Source organism: Lontra canadensis, unplaced genomic scaffold (assembly GCF_010015895.1).
Source record: "Lontra canadensis isolate GAN:19392208 unplaced genomic scaffold, GSC_riverotter_1.0 scaffold13, whole genome shotgun sequence".
Taxonomy (NCBI): domain Eukaryota; kingdom Metazoa; phylum Chordata; class Mammalia; order Carnivora; family Mustelidae; genus Lontra; species Lontra canadensis.
This window is the reverse complement of record NW_022631007.1, coordinates 28,090,246-28,103,776: the sequence shown is the minus strand read 5'-3', so window position 1 is coordinate 28,103,776 and position 13,531 is coordinate 28,090,246. Positions and strand designations below refer to the sequence as shown.

Genomic DNA, 13,531 nt, shown 5'->3' with positions numbered 1-13,531 from the left:
TGCTCATAGTATGTTCTTATAATTGTTTGTATTTCTTTGGTGTTGGTTGTGATCTCTCCCCTTTCATTCATGATTTTATTTATTTGGGTCCTTTCTCTTTTCTTTTTGATAAGTCTGGCGAGGGGTTTATAATCTTATTAATTCTTTCAAAGATCAAGCTCCTAGTTTTATTGATTTGTTCTATTGTTTTTTTTGGTTTCTATTTCATTGATTTCTGCTCTGATCTTTATGATTTCTCTTCTCCTGCTGGGTTTAGGGTTTCTTTCTTGTTCTTTCTCTAGCTCCTTTAGGTGTAGGGTTAGGTTGTGTACCTGAGACCTTTCTCGTTTCTTGAGAAAGGCTTCTATCACTATATATTTTCCTCAAGACTGCCTTTGCTGTGTCCCACAGATTTTGAACCATTGTGTTTTCATTATCGTTTGTTTCCATGAATTTTTCAATTCTTCTTTAATTTCCTGGTTGAGCCATTCATTCTTTAGAAGGATGCTGTTTTGTCTCCATGTATTTGGGTTCTTTCCAAATTTCCTCTTGTGATTGAGTTCTAGCTTCAGAGCATTGTGGTCTGAAAATATGCAGGGAATGATCCCAATCTTTGGATACCGGTTGAGACCTGATTTAGGACCCGGGATGTGATCTATTCTGGAGAATGTTCCATGGGCACTAGAGAAGAATGTGTATTCTGTTGCTTTGGGATGGAATGTTCTGAATATATCTGTGATGTCCATCTGGTCCAGTGTGTCATTTAAGGCCTTTATTTCCTTGTTGATCTTTTGCTTGGTTGATCTGTCCATTTCAGTGAGGGGAGTGTTACAATCCCCTACAATTATTGTATTATTGTCAATCTGTTTCTTTGATTTTGTTATTAATTGGTTTATATAGTTGCCTGCTCCCACGTTAGAGGCATAGATATTTAAAATTGTTAGATCTTCTTGTTGGACAGACCCTTTGAGTATGAGATAGTGTCCTTCCTCATCTCTTACAGTCCTTGGCTTAAAATCTAATTGATCTGATATAAGGAAAGACACCTAGCTTTCTACTGATGTCCATTAGCATGGTAAATTGTTTTCCACCCCCTCACTTTAAATCTGGAGGTGTCTTCGGGTCTAAAATGAGTTTCTTGTAGGCAGCATATTGATGGGTTTTGTTTTTTTATCCATTCTGATACCCTGTGTCTTTTGATTGGGGCATTTAGCCCATTTGCATTCAGGGTAACTATTGAGAGATATGAATTTAGTGCCATTGTATTGCCTGTAAGGTGACTGTTACCGTACATTGTCTCTGTTCCTTTCTGATCTACTACTTTTAGGGTCTCTCTTTGCTTAGAGGTCCCCTTTCAATATTTCTTGTAGAGCTGGTTTGGTGTTTGCAAATTCTTTCAGTTTTTGTTTGTCCTGGAAGCTTTTTATTTCTCCTTCTATTTTCAATGATAGCCTAGCTGGATATAGTATTCTTGGCTGCATGTTTTTCTCGTTTAGTGCTCTGAATATGTCATGCCAGCTCTTTCTGGCCTGCCAGGTCTCTGTGGATAAGTCTGTCGCTAATCTAATATTTTTACCATTGTATGTTACAGACGTTTTTTCCCAGGCTGCTTTCAGGATTTTCTCTTTGTTGCTAAGACTTGTAAATTTTACTATTAGTGACGGGGTGTGGACCTATTCTTATTGATTTTGAGGGGGGTCTCTGCACCTCCTGGATTTTTTTTTTTTTTTTTAGATTTTATTTATTTATTTGACAGAGAGAGATCACAAGCAGGCAGAGAGGCAGGCAGAGAGAGAGAGGAGGAAGCAGGCTCCCTGCTGAGCAGAGAGCCCGATGCGGGGCTCGATCCCAGGACCCTGAGATCATGACCTGAGCCGAAGGCAGTGGCCCAACCCACTGAGCCACCCAAGCGCCCCGCACCTCCTGGATTTTGATGCTTGTTCCCTTTGCCATATTAGGGAAATTCTCTCCAATAATTCTCTCCAATATACCTTCTGCTGCCCTCTCTCTTTCTTCTTCTTCTGGAATCCCAATTATTCTAATGTTGTTTCGTCTTATGGTGTCACTTATCTCTCGAATTCTCCCGTCATAGTTCAGTATTTGTTTGTCTCTCTTTTGCTCAGCTTCTTTATTCTCTGTCATTTGGTCTTCTATATCACAAATTCTTTCTTCTGCCTCATTTATCCTAGCAGTAAGAGCCTCCATTTTTTATTGCACCTCATTAATAACTTTTTTGATTTCAACTTGGTTAGATTTTAGTTCTTTCATTTCTCCAGAAAGGGCTTTTTATCTCTCTGGAGAGGATTTCTCTAATATCTTCCAAACCTTTTTCGAGCCTGGCTAGAACCTTGAGAATCGTCATTCTGAACTCTAGATCTGACATATTACCAATGTCCATATTGATTAGGTCCCTAGCCTTCAGTACTGCCTCTTGTTCTTTTTTTCGTGGTGAGTTTTTTCGCCTTGTCGTTTTGTCCAGATAAGAATATATGAAGGAGAAAATAAAATACTAAAAGGGTGGCAAAGACCCCAGGAAAATGTGCTTTAGCCAAATCAGAAGAGACCCCAAATCATGGAGGGGAGGAAGGGGATAAAAAGAAGTACATAAAAAAAAAAATTAAAAAAGAAAACAAATAAAGAAAAAATATAAAAAAGAAAAAAATATATATATATATCAGACTGGTGACTAGAACAGTGTCACCCACTTAATTTCGGGAGTATTTTGGTCTCTTAGAAGAAACTACCCCCCAAATTTTAAAGAATGAAAAAGATATGTAAGGGTAAACACAATGAAGGGATGGAATATGCCTATAAAGATGAAAAAAATTTTTTTTTATTTTTAAAGTTCTAAAAAAGAAGTTGATAAAGTATGTTGGTTGGGAGAATAAAGAAAAAGAAAGTGAAGAGAATTTGCTCGGGCTGGAGACTAGAACAATCCCGGAGCTAGATTTAGGGTATATTTTGATCTATTAGAAGAAGTTGTACCCCAAATTTTTTAGATGAAAAAACCCCATGTGTATACAAAAAATAAAGTTAGATACAATAAAGGATAAAATATGACTATAATAATGAAGGTTCAAAAAAGATTATTATTATTATTATTGTTATTTTATGAAAGGTATTGTGAAGATAAACTAGTTAAAAAACATTAAAAGAGGAAAGGGTAAAATTTAAAATTTAGCAGAAGAAAAAAAATAAAAAATATTATTTAACTGCAAGACTAAAGAATCATGGGGAGAAAGCCATAAATTCCATGCTTTGCTTTCTCCTCCTCTGGAATTCTGCTGTTCTCCTTGGTTAAGTGAACTTGATCTTGGCTGGATTTCTTGTTCATCTTCTCGGGTAGGGGCCTCTTGTAGTGATTCTCAAGTGTCTTTGCCCGAGGCGGAATGCACCGGGGCCAGGGGCCAGCCTAAGTAATCTGCTCAGGTTCGATTTCAGGAGCTTTTGTTCCCTGAATGCATTCCGTAGATGTCTGGACGATGGGAATGAAAATGGCAGCCTCCCAGTCTCTGGCCCAGAGGAGCTGAGACCTTGGGGTCCCCCTCTTCAGTGTGGCCTCAGAGAAAAGTGCTCAATCTCTCCTGTCTCCCTGGCCTCCGGCCGTGATCCAAGCTCACCCAGCCTGTGACCAAGCATCTCTGTTTCTGGCACACAGCTCCGCCTGGAGTCTCCGAACCTGGCAGATCCCTGAGCTCCCCCAAGGGGTGTCTCCCCGGATCTTGTGGGGACCTTACTCGCAGAGCAGTGGCCTGTGCCACAAATTATGGTTCAAGGTAACTCCGAGTTGACAGCTCACTCCTCAGCTCTGTCTCTGTAGCTGTCTTCCCCGCTCTAATACCTGAGAGCTCTGCAACACTCAAACACCCCCGATCCTTCCGGGACCCCACAGGACCCGGGGCCACGTTGACCCTGTGTGGGCTTCACTCCTGTTTAGCCTCTGGTGTGATGATGTCCTTCAGTGGAGCAGACTTTTAAAAGTCCTGATTTTGTGCTCCATTGCTCTGCCGCTTTCCGGGAGCCGTCCCCTCCCCCCGCGGTCTATCTTCCTGTCACTTTTGATTCACTTCTCTGCCGGTCCTACCTTTCAGAAAGTGGTCGATTTTCTGTTTCTAGTATTGTTGCTCTTCTTCTCTTCGATCTCCTGTTGGATTTGTAGGTGTTCGCAATGGTTTGATAAGCTATCTAGCTGATCTTCTGCTACCTGATGTCATCTCAGCCTGCTACTTCTCCGCCCTGGAATTTCAATAGGGATTGAAAACGCAATAGGGATTGCATTGAAGTTGCTTTAAGTACTATGGACATTTTAACAATGTAATTCCTCCAATCTGTAAGCATAGAATATTTTTTCCATTTATTTCTGTCTTCTTCACTGTCTTATAGTTTTCAGTGTATAGGTCTTTCACCTCCCTTATTAATTCCTAGGTTTGTTTGTGTCCTTTTTGAGGTAGTTATAAACGGAGGTATTTTTTAATCTCTCTTTGTGATAGTTCGTTATTTTTGCATAGAAATTAAACAGCTTTTTGTATATTGATTTTGTATACTACAACTTTACTGAATTTATTTTTTATTGCTTCTAGTCATTTTTTGGTGGAGTCTTTAGGGTTTTCTATTTTTAGTATCTTGCCATCAGCAAACAGAGACGGTTTTCTTAATTTCTTTCTTTTTTCTTTTTTAATGATTTTATTTATTTATTTGACAGAGAGAGACACAGCAAGAGAGGGAACACAATTAGGGTGAGTGGGAGAGGGAGAAGCAGGCTTCCCACTGAGCAGGGAGCCTGATGTGGGGCTCCATCCGAGGACCCTGGGATCATGACCTGAGCCAAAGGCAGCCGCTTAATGACTAAGCCACCTCAGCACCCCTTTTATTTCTGAATTGGATGCATTTTATTTTTGTATCTTGCCTTACTGGTCTGGCTGGACCTTCTAATACTATGTTGAATAATGTGGGGAGAATTTTCATACTTGTTTCTCTCTTGTCTTTTTCCTGATCTTAGAGGAAAAACTTCTAGCTTTTGAGAATGATGTTTGGTGTGGGATTGTCATATTTGACCTGTATTATGTTGAGGCACATTCCTTTATACCCATTTTGTTGAGAGTTTTTAATCATAAATTGTTGCTGAATTTTGTCAAATGCTTTTACTATATTTATTGAGATAATCATGTGATTTCTGTCCTTTATTAATGTGTATATGATGACTGATACATGGATGTTGAAGTATCCATGTATCCCAGGGATAAATCCCATGTGATCATGATGTACGATCCTTTTAATATATAGTTGATTTTGGTTTGTTAATATTTTTTTGAGGAGTTTTGCTTTTCTGTTCATCAGATACATTGGCCTGTAATTTTTTTGAAGTGTCCTTGTCTGATTTTGTTATCAGGGTAATGCTAGCCTCATAAAATGAATTTGGTAATGTTCCCTCCTCCTCTTCAGTTTTTTGGAAAGACTTGGAGAAGGAACTTTTTTTTTTTTAATGGAATAAATTTATAAGCCTGGAGTTTCCGCCCCCCCGCCCCTGAACTCAAGCTCTCATACCAACTGCTTTTTTCGCACTTACACCTACAGTTTATTAGGCATCTCAAAATTTAATATTTTCAGTGTTAAAGTTGGAGGACTGACATTACCCAACTTAAAGATAAACCTACAGTAATCAGGACAATGTGGTATTGGCACAAGAATAGACAAGTAGATCAGTGGAACAGATTGGAAAACACAGAAATAGATCTACATCAATATAATCAGTTGATCTTTGACAAAGCAAAGCAATAATAAAATAAGGCAAAGATAGTCTTTTCAGAAAATGGTGCTGTATTACTGGACATTCACATGCAAAAATGAATCTAGACACAGACTTTACATTCTTTATAAAAATTAACCTAAAATCAATCACAGACCTAAAAATAAAAAAGCAAAACTATAAAACTTCCAGAAGATAACGTAGAATAAAACGTAGATGACCATGCATATGGTCGTGGTTTTTTATATATAATACTAGAGCCGTAAAAAAAAAAAAAAAAAAAAAAAAACTAAAGCTGTGATTCATGAAAAAAGTAATTGTTAAGCTCAACTTCATTAAAAATCAAAACTCTGCCTACAAAAGACAATTACAAGAGAATGAGAAGACATGGCCCAGAATGAGAGAATATATTTGCAAAGGACGCATCTGATAAAGGACCGTTACTCAAAGTGTACAAAGAACTCAATAAGAAAACAAACAACCTAATATTAAAAGGAGCCAAAGATCTTGACAGCTCACCAGAGAAATCATTATGGCAAATAAACGCATGAAAATGTTCTACGTCATATGTCATCAGGAAAATTAAAACTAAAACAACAAGATACTACTACTACACACCTATTAGATTGTCCAAAATCTGAAACACTGACAACATCAAATGCTGGAGAGGATATGGAGCAACAGGAACTTGCATTCATTGCTGGTGGGAATGCAAAATGGTACAGCCACTTTGGAATACAGTTTGGCAGTTTCTAACAAAATTAACCATATTCTTACTATATATTTTAGCAACCATGCTCCTTGGAATTTATTTAAATTGGTTGAAAACTTATGTCCACAAAAAAACGTTAAAGTTTCATTTATAATTACCAAAACCTGGAAGCAACCCAGATCTCCTTTAGTAGGTGAATGGATAAATAATCTGGAAATGGACTTTTGGTCAGTTATTACAAAGAAATAAGTTATCAAGCTATGGAAAGACCTATGAGGAAATTTAATGAGTGAAAGAAACTAATCTGAAAAGGCTGCAGACTGTATGATTCCAAGTATATGACATTTTGGAAAAGACAAACCTGGAGAAAGTAAAAAGATCAGTGTTTGCCAGAGGTTTGAGGGGTAGGAGGGATGAATTAGGTGCAACTCAAAGGATTTTTAGGGCAGTAAAATTACTCTGTATGATATTACATTGGTAGATGCATGTCATTGTATATTTGTCCAATCCCATAGAATGTATAATATCAAGAGTGAACCCTAATGTAAAGTATGGACTTTGCATGATAGTGATGTGGTAGTGCCGGTTTAGAAATTCTTTTTTTAAGATTTTATTTATTTATTTGACAGAGATCACAAGTAGGCAGAGAGGCAAGCAGAGAGAGAGAGAGAGAGAGAGAGAGATAGGAGGAAGCAGGCTCCCCGCTAAGCAGAGAGCCCGATGCGGGACCCGATCCCAGGACCCTGAGATCATGACCTGAGCCGAAGGCAGAGGCTTAACCCAATGAGCCTCCCAGGTGCCCCATCGGTTTATAAATTTTAACAAATGTGCCACTTTGATGAAGAATGTTGGTAACAGGTATGCATGTGTGGGACCAAGGATATCTCTACGCATCCTATCAGTTTTTCTGTGAACCTAAAACTGCTCTAAAAAAGAAAATCTATAAAAGCAAGTAAGCAACCAACCAACCAACTCATATGATTCAGTCTTTGCAGTGGCTTACAAGGCCCCACACGATCTTTCTTATAGCCCCTAACCAGTCTCATGTCACTTCTTACTACATTTCCTGTAGTTTACTCTGGGCCAAGACTCCTTGGTGTGTCTTGTATACATAACAGATAAACTCTTGCCTTATAATATTTGCATTTGCTTTTCCTTCACATAACCTTATGGATTGTTCTCAGCTCTTTCAAACCATTGTTCTAAAGTATTCTTTTGTATGACCTTCACAACCTAAGCAAATTGCAAACCCTCCACCCTGCACTCCCTATCCCTTTTTTTGTTGTATTTTTTCCCTTAGCACTTACGGCCTTCAAAAAAATTTTTTTTTAAAGATTTTATTTATTTACTTGACAGATCACAAGTAGGCAGAGAGGCAGGCAGAGGGAGAGGGAGAAGCAGGCTCCCTGCTGAGCAGAGAGCCCGATGTGGGGCTTGATCCGAGGACCCTGGGATCATGACCTGAGCCGAAGGCAGAGGCTTTAATCCACTGAGCCACCCAGGTGCCCCACGGCCTTCAAATATTTTTATTGTGGTTTTCTCTCCTAAAGAAGGCTAGAATTATTTTTTGTTTTTCTTTCTACCGATGAGTAACATCTAGACAGCACTTGGCACTAGTAGACCCCGAATACGTTTTTTGTGTGGGTAGAATAAATGAATCTCATTGTACTATTATTTCTTGTCTGTACTCCACTTGACTCTAAGCTTCTTGAGAGACAAGGGCTGAAACTTCTGTGTCTGTTTCTTCAGTATTTAGCACACATGGTTGTATAACCATTTGTTCAATTTATAAAAGAATATACTTTTCATTTTATACAGGTATAAACATAACAGAATTACACATTGGAATTTTTTCCCTTATATTTATAGGTACTTTTTGATTGCTATGTATTCTATATAATTATACACATTTTGTTAACTTTGAAAATTCTTATGAAATGTAGGCAATTCATAAAATAGATAAAATTAAAACATTTAATTGAGTTAATATTTAGTCATTTATTTAACTATTGGCTATTATAAGCATTTAAGTTTTCTAACTTGTATATATTTTTTAAAGATTTTATATATTTATTGAGAGTGAGCAAGAGAGAGAGTACAAGCAGGGGGAGCGGCAGAGGGAGAGGGAGAAGCAGGCTTCCTACTTCCATCCCAGGATCATGAGACTGACCTGACCCAAAACCAAGAGTCACGTGCATAATAGACTGAGCCACCAAGGTTCCCCAGAAAGATACATTCAAGATCATTTAAAGATACAGTTAAGTCTATCAGTTAAATGTGTTCCCCTTTGACTCTACCAATTACCATTTCCAGAAACATTCTTAAAAAGTTTGCTGTGTATTCTTTTAGACTTTTTTATATGCATATGATTACATATATATGTATATATATACAAAAACTAAATGAACAGAAGCTAGTTAATACATGTATTATTCTGTAGTTTTTATCATTTTTATCTTGTGTCCCAGAACTCTACCATATTAGTATATAAAATGTCTTCTTTGTAAGAATCATGCTATGATGTATAATCTTTTAATTATTCCTCAATTGACAGACATTTAGTTTGTCTAATTATGAGAAATGGTGGGCTATACAAAGTTAAATATTTTCTTTTCTGCAGTACAGTGCATTATGTTTCTTCAGAGAAGTTAAATGGTGTGCAGAATTTCCTGAACTTGTTTTACCAATAGAACCTTTATTTTTCTGGAGCATATAATTCTTTCAAAGAGCATGTCATATCACTGATGCTCCATTAAATATATTTGGAGTTCTAGTCAATCTTCTTATTTTACTTATAATGAAATTAAGACTGACTAAATGGAAAATTGGAACCATATTCTCAGTTTCTTGAATATTTTTCTATGTTGCTCCAAATGCTTTGAATTTAATCTTCATTTAGTACTTATTCCTGAATTCAAATAGGAACATTATGTACTAGGATTTTTTTATAAGAGAAAAAATAGTTTTCCTGTGTTGATACTAGGAAAAGTTAACAAGTGTCTGTTTTTAGGTTTTTCTTTATATCAGCATGGGATATCTTGGTAGGTAATTAGTGACAAGTTAAGATAAGGTTTTAATCAGTTTGATACAGCTTTTCTTTCCTTTTTTATGTAGAGAGAGAGCTGGGGGAGGGGTAGAGGGAGTGAAGGAGAGAGCATCTGAGGCCGACTCTACACTGAGTGTGTTGCCCAGTGTGGGGCTCATCTCACAACCCTGAGAATCAAGACTTGAGTTGGAATCAGGAGTCTGACACTTCACCAACTGAGCCATTAAGACCCCCCTGGATATAGCTTTTCTTAAATAACTTAAAGTTCTCTGACATAAATGAACTAGTTCCTTTCTCGTGTTTGAATAGTTCTTTCAGTTACTTTAAGAGTAACAGTCATTTGTGAATTGGGGGAAATCGGAGAGGGAGATGAACCATGAGAGACTGAGGAACAAACTGACGGTTTTGGAGGGGAGGGGAGTAGGGTTGTGTGAGCCTGGTGGTAGGTATTAAGGAGGGCACGTATTGCATGAAGCACTGGGTGTGGTGCATAAACAATGAATTTTGGAACACTGAAAGAAAATAAAATTAAATTTAAAAAAAAGAGAGTCGCTTGAAAAGCAGTATTAAGTTTCATCATGTCTAGCAAATTTCTTAGCTATTTCTTTTGCCTTTCTCTTCTTCATTCAGTTACTAGTTTTATTTTTTGAAGTATTTAGGAGGACTCTAGTTGTAATTTTAGATATGTTTTATAATAGAGATACTGTTGAATCCTTTTGCCATAACTGGTCTTACCTTTGCCTTTCCCTGAGTTGTCAAGTTCTTTTAATCTTAGGGTACAATTCAGAGTATGTTTTCTTTTGCTCATGTAATGTTTGGTTGCATCAGTTATTTTGTGCAGTAAAAACAATCATTGGAGGAGGATTGATATTCGTCTTTTAGTTCTGTAGTTCTTTTTAGAATTTATTTAATAAATGAAAATAGATTTTTTTCTGATTATAAAGGTAATGCACAGTCCTATAGATAGTTTAAGTAATACATAAAGAATTTATGTAAGAAAGTTAAGTCACTTAAAGTCCTTCTATCTGGAGGTAAGCACTTTAACATTTTACTAATATTGAACTTCCTTCTGTAAGTATACACACATACTCTGTAAGTATACACATGCATTTATAAATACAAGGTCATACTCTATTGATTGTAATTTTCCCTTTTACTCAAGAAAGTATGTTGTGGAGGGGCGCCTGGGTGGCTCAGTGGGTTAAAGCCTCTGCCTTCAGCTCAGGTCATGATCCCAGAGTCCTGGGATGTAGCCCCGCATCAGGCTCTCTGCTCAGCAGGGAGCCTGCTTCCTCCTTTCTCTCTGCCTGCCTCTCTGCCTACTTGTGATCTCTGTCTGTCAAATAAAAAAATAAAATCTTAAAAAAAAAAAAAAAGAAAGAAAGTATGTTGTGGAGCACTTTTCTTCTCATGGATATAGAGAATATAAATCACTTCTTAATGACTACAAAGTCATTTTATGGATATACCATAATTTAACTGATGCTCATTAATAGACATTTTGGATAGGCTCAAAGTTTTCCAAATTAGGAATAGCTCCCACATGAACATTTTTGTAGATTTAGCTTTATGCTCTTATGATTATTTTTGTAATGTAATTCCTAAAAGAGAAATTGCCGGATCAGAATTTTGGTACTTGTTGCTAAACGGCTTTCCAAACAATGGTAACAATTTATGCTCTCTAAAATTATATGAGAGTGTACTTGCTGCCAAATCTTACTCAGTTCTGGGTACTTTTTTTTTTTTTAAACCTTCGATAATTTGGTACATAATGATGACTTAAGATTGTTCAAATTTGGGGCGCCTGGGTGGCTCAGTGGGTTAAGCCTCTGCCTTCGGCTCCAGTCATGATCTCAGGATCCTGGGATCGAGTCCCACATAGGGCTCTCTGCTCCGCAGGGAGCCTGCTTCCCCCTCTCTCTCTGCCTGCCTCTCCGTCTACTTGTGATCTCTTTCTGTGTCAAACAAATAAATAAATAAAATCTTTAAAAAAAAAAAAGATTGTTCAAATTTGTATGTCTTTGATTATTAGTCAGATTTAATATATTTCTAGGTAATGGCCACTTTTTAATACGTGAACTCTGTGCCCAATGTGGGGTTGAAACTAACAATAGATAGCAAAGATCAAGGATTGCCTGCTCCACTGACTGAGCAGGCCAGGTGACTCATCTAATGGCTACTTTTATTTTTTTTTCCTGTAAATTTTCTGTTAACATCTTTTTTTCTCATATTGGTATTATGCTCTCAGGGTTTGGCATATATTTATTTCGTGCTCACAAGAATCCTTTGAGATAGGTTCTGTATCTGTTCCATAGTTAAGGAAGACCTCATATGCTTAGTACCAGCAGGCCTGCCAAATTCTTGGATTGGTGGCTTATATCCATCGGCTCATTCAACTTTTTTTTTTTTTTAAGATTTTATTTATTTATTTGACAGAGAGAGATCACAAGCAGGCAGAGAGGCAGGCAGAGAGAGAGGAGGAAGCAGGCTCCCTGCTGAGCAAAGAGCTCAATGCGAGGCCTGGGATCAGGACCCGAGCCGAAGGCAGAGGCTTTAACCCACTGAGCCACCCAGGCGCCCCAGCTCGTTCAACTTTAGCAGTGGTCTCACCCCCAGTAGCTTTTCCAGGACTACTACCTTCACCATGAAGCTTCATGAGCTTTCCTAATTCAAACTTGGGCTTCTTCAGCATTTTTACTTTTCTAACAAAGACATCATGGAGTGGATAAATAGACTGGCAAGCCTTTTCTGTCTTTTCCAGTGGTGTCTGGAATCAGTTTATTGACTACTTCTTTCAGTTATTTGTCTGCACCTCTTGGGTCATGATTTCCATCACCCTTTTTCAAATTTGGCAGACCTCCTATTTTTTAGTAAAACCAACACAAAATGGACAAAATAACCCTTGTTAGTCTTGACGTTAACATGAACTTCAGTCATAGTCTGCCATTTTTTGGCCATGGAGCACATTTTGTCACAGGTAAAAACCATGCCAAGGAAATTAGTTTTTGCCCCAATCATCCTCAGTTCTAAATGCAACTTCATCATTCTGCAGATCAGCAAGGCTCACTTCAAAAACATGAGAGGCCATCAGATGTGATTTTGGTGCCTTGAGTTCTTATGACTAGTGTTTTTCCAGTATTTATTATATTGAATGTAGCTGTTGCTTTCATATCATACTAGTCTTTCTTGGAAAATAAATCAACCACTTTCTTCTTGACTCCCTTTCTGCCACCTTTCGTAAGGCTCTTGTTCTTGCTGACTGTCATTGTATTGCTCAGGGAGCCAAAAGGGTTTCTTTCATATTATTATTTCTTCCTCAGTACTTCAATTTTAATTGCTAATTGTATAAGTTTAGATATTTCTTAGGACAGACCTCTCATCTTTGCTCACTTATTTCAGAATTCTGTTAGTTGTTTTCTCAGGTATATCTTGACAACTTTTGTCAAGTCCCAGAAATTAATCCTTTGAGTTTTGACTGGAGTTGGACTAAATTCACAAATTTTATTTTTATTTCATTTTATAACTTATAGAGTGAAATTTTTCTGGGAGTTGAAAGTAGTCCTACATTCTTTTTTCCTGGTGTATCTTTTCTTCATTAATCTCTCACAAATTGGGTTTATTTCATGACTTTTAATGACAAAATTTTTATCCAGCTTTTCTTCTTGCTAAGTCATCTTCATATAAGGGCACATTTATGAAGACCTACTATTTGCTTAAGAATATACAGGTAGGGGCGCCGGGGTGGGTCAGTGGGTTAGGCCTCTGCCTTCGGCTCAGGTCATGGTCCCAGGGTCCTGTATCTATCCAGCCCTGCATTGGGCTCTCTGCTCAGCGGGGAGCCAGTTTCCTCCTTTCTTTCTGCCTGCTGCTCTGTATACTTGTGATCTCTCTCTGTCAAATAAATGAAAAAAATCTTTAAAAAAAAAATACAGGTAGATTCTTCTTAACTTCTTTCCTTATCTGTTACTATTTTGTACCCTGAAGACTTTGATAATATAGGCTTATTCAATCATTTAGTTCTTATTCAACAGCCTAAGAGGTTAGGGAG

At 37.5% G+C, this 13,531-nt stretch overlaps 1 protein-coding gene and 1 pseudogene across 1 annotated transcript in view; one reads left to right on the top strand and one right to left on the bottom strand.

Moving 5' to 3' along the window:
* The window catches only part of BAZ2B (bromodomain adjacent to zinc finger domain 2B), a 303,077-nt gene that overhangs the window by 32,238 nt on the left and 257,308 nt on the right, over positions 1-13,531 (top strand). The window lies entirely within an intron of this gene.
* Positions 12,515-12,840, bottom strand: LOC116867900 (annotated as a pseudogene).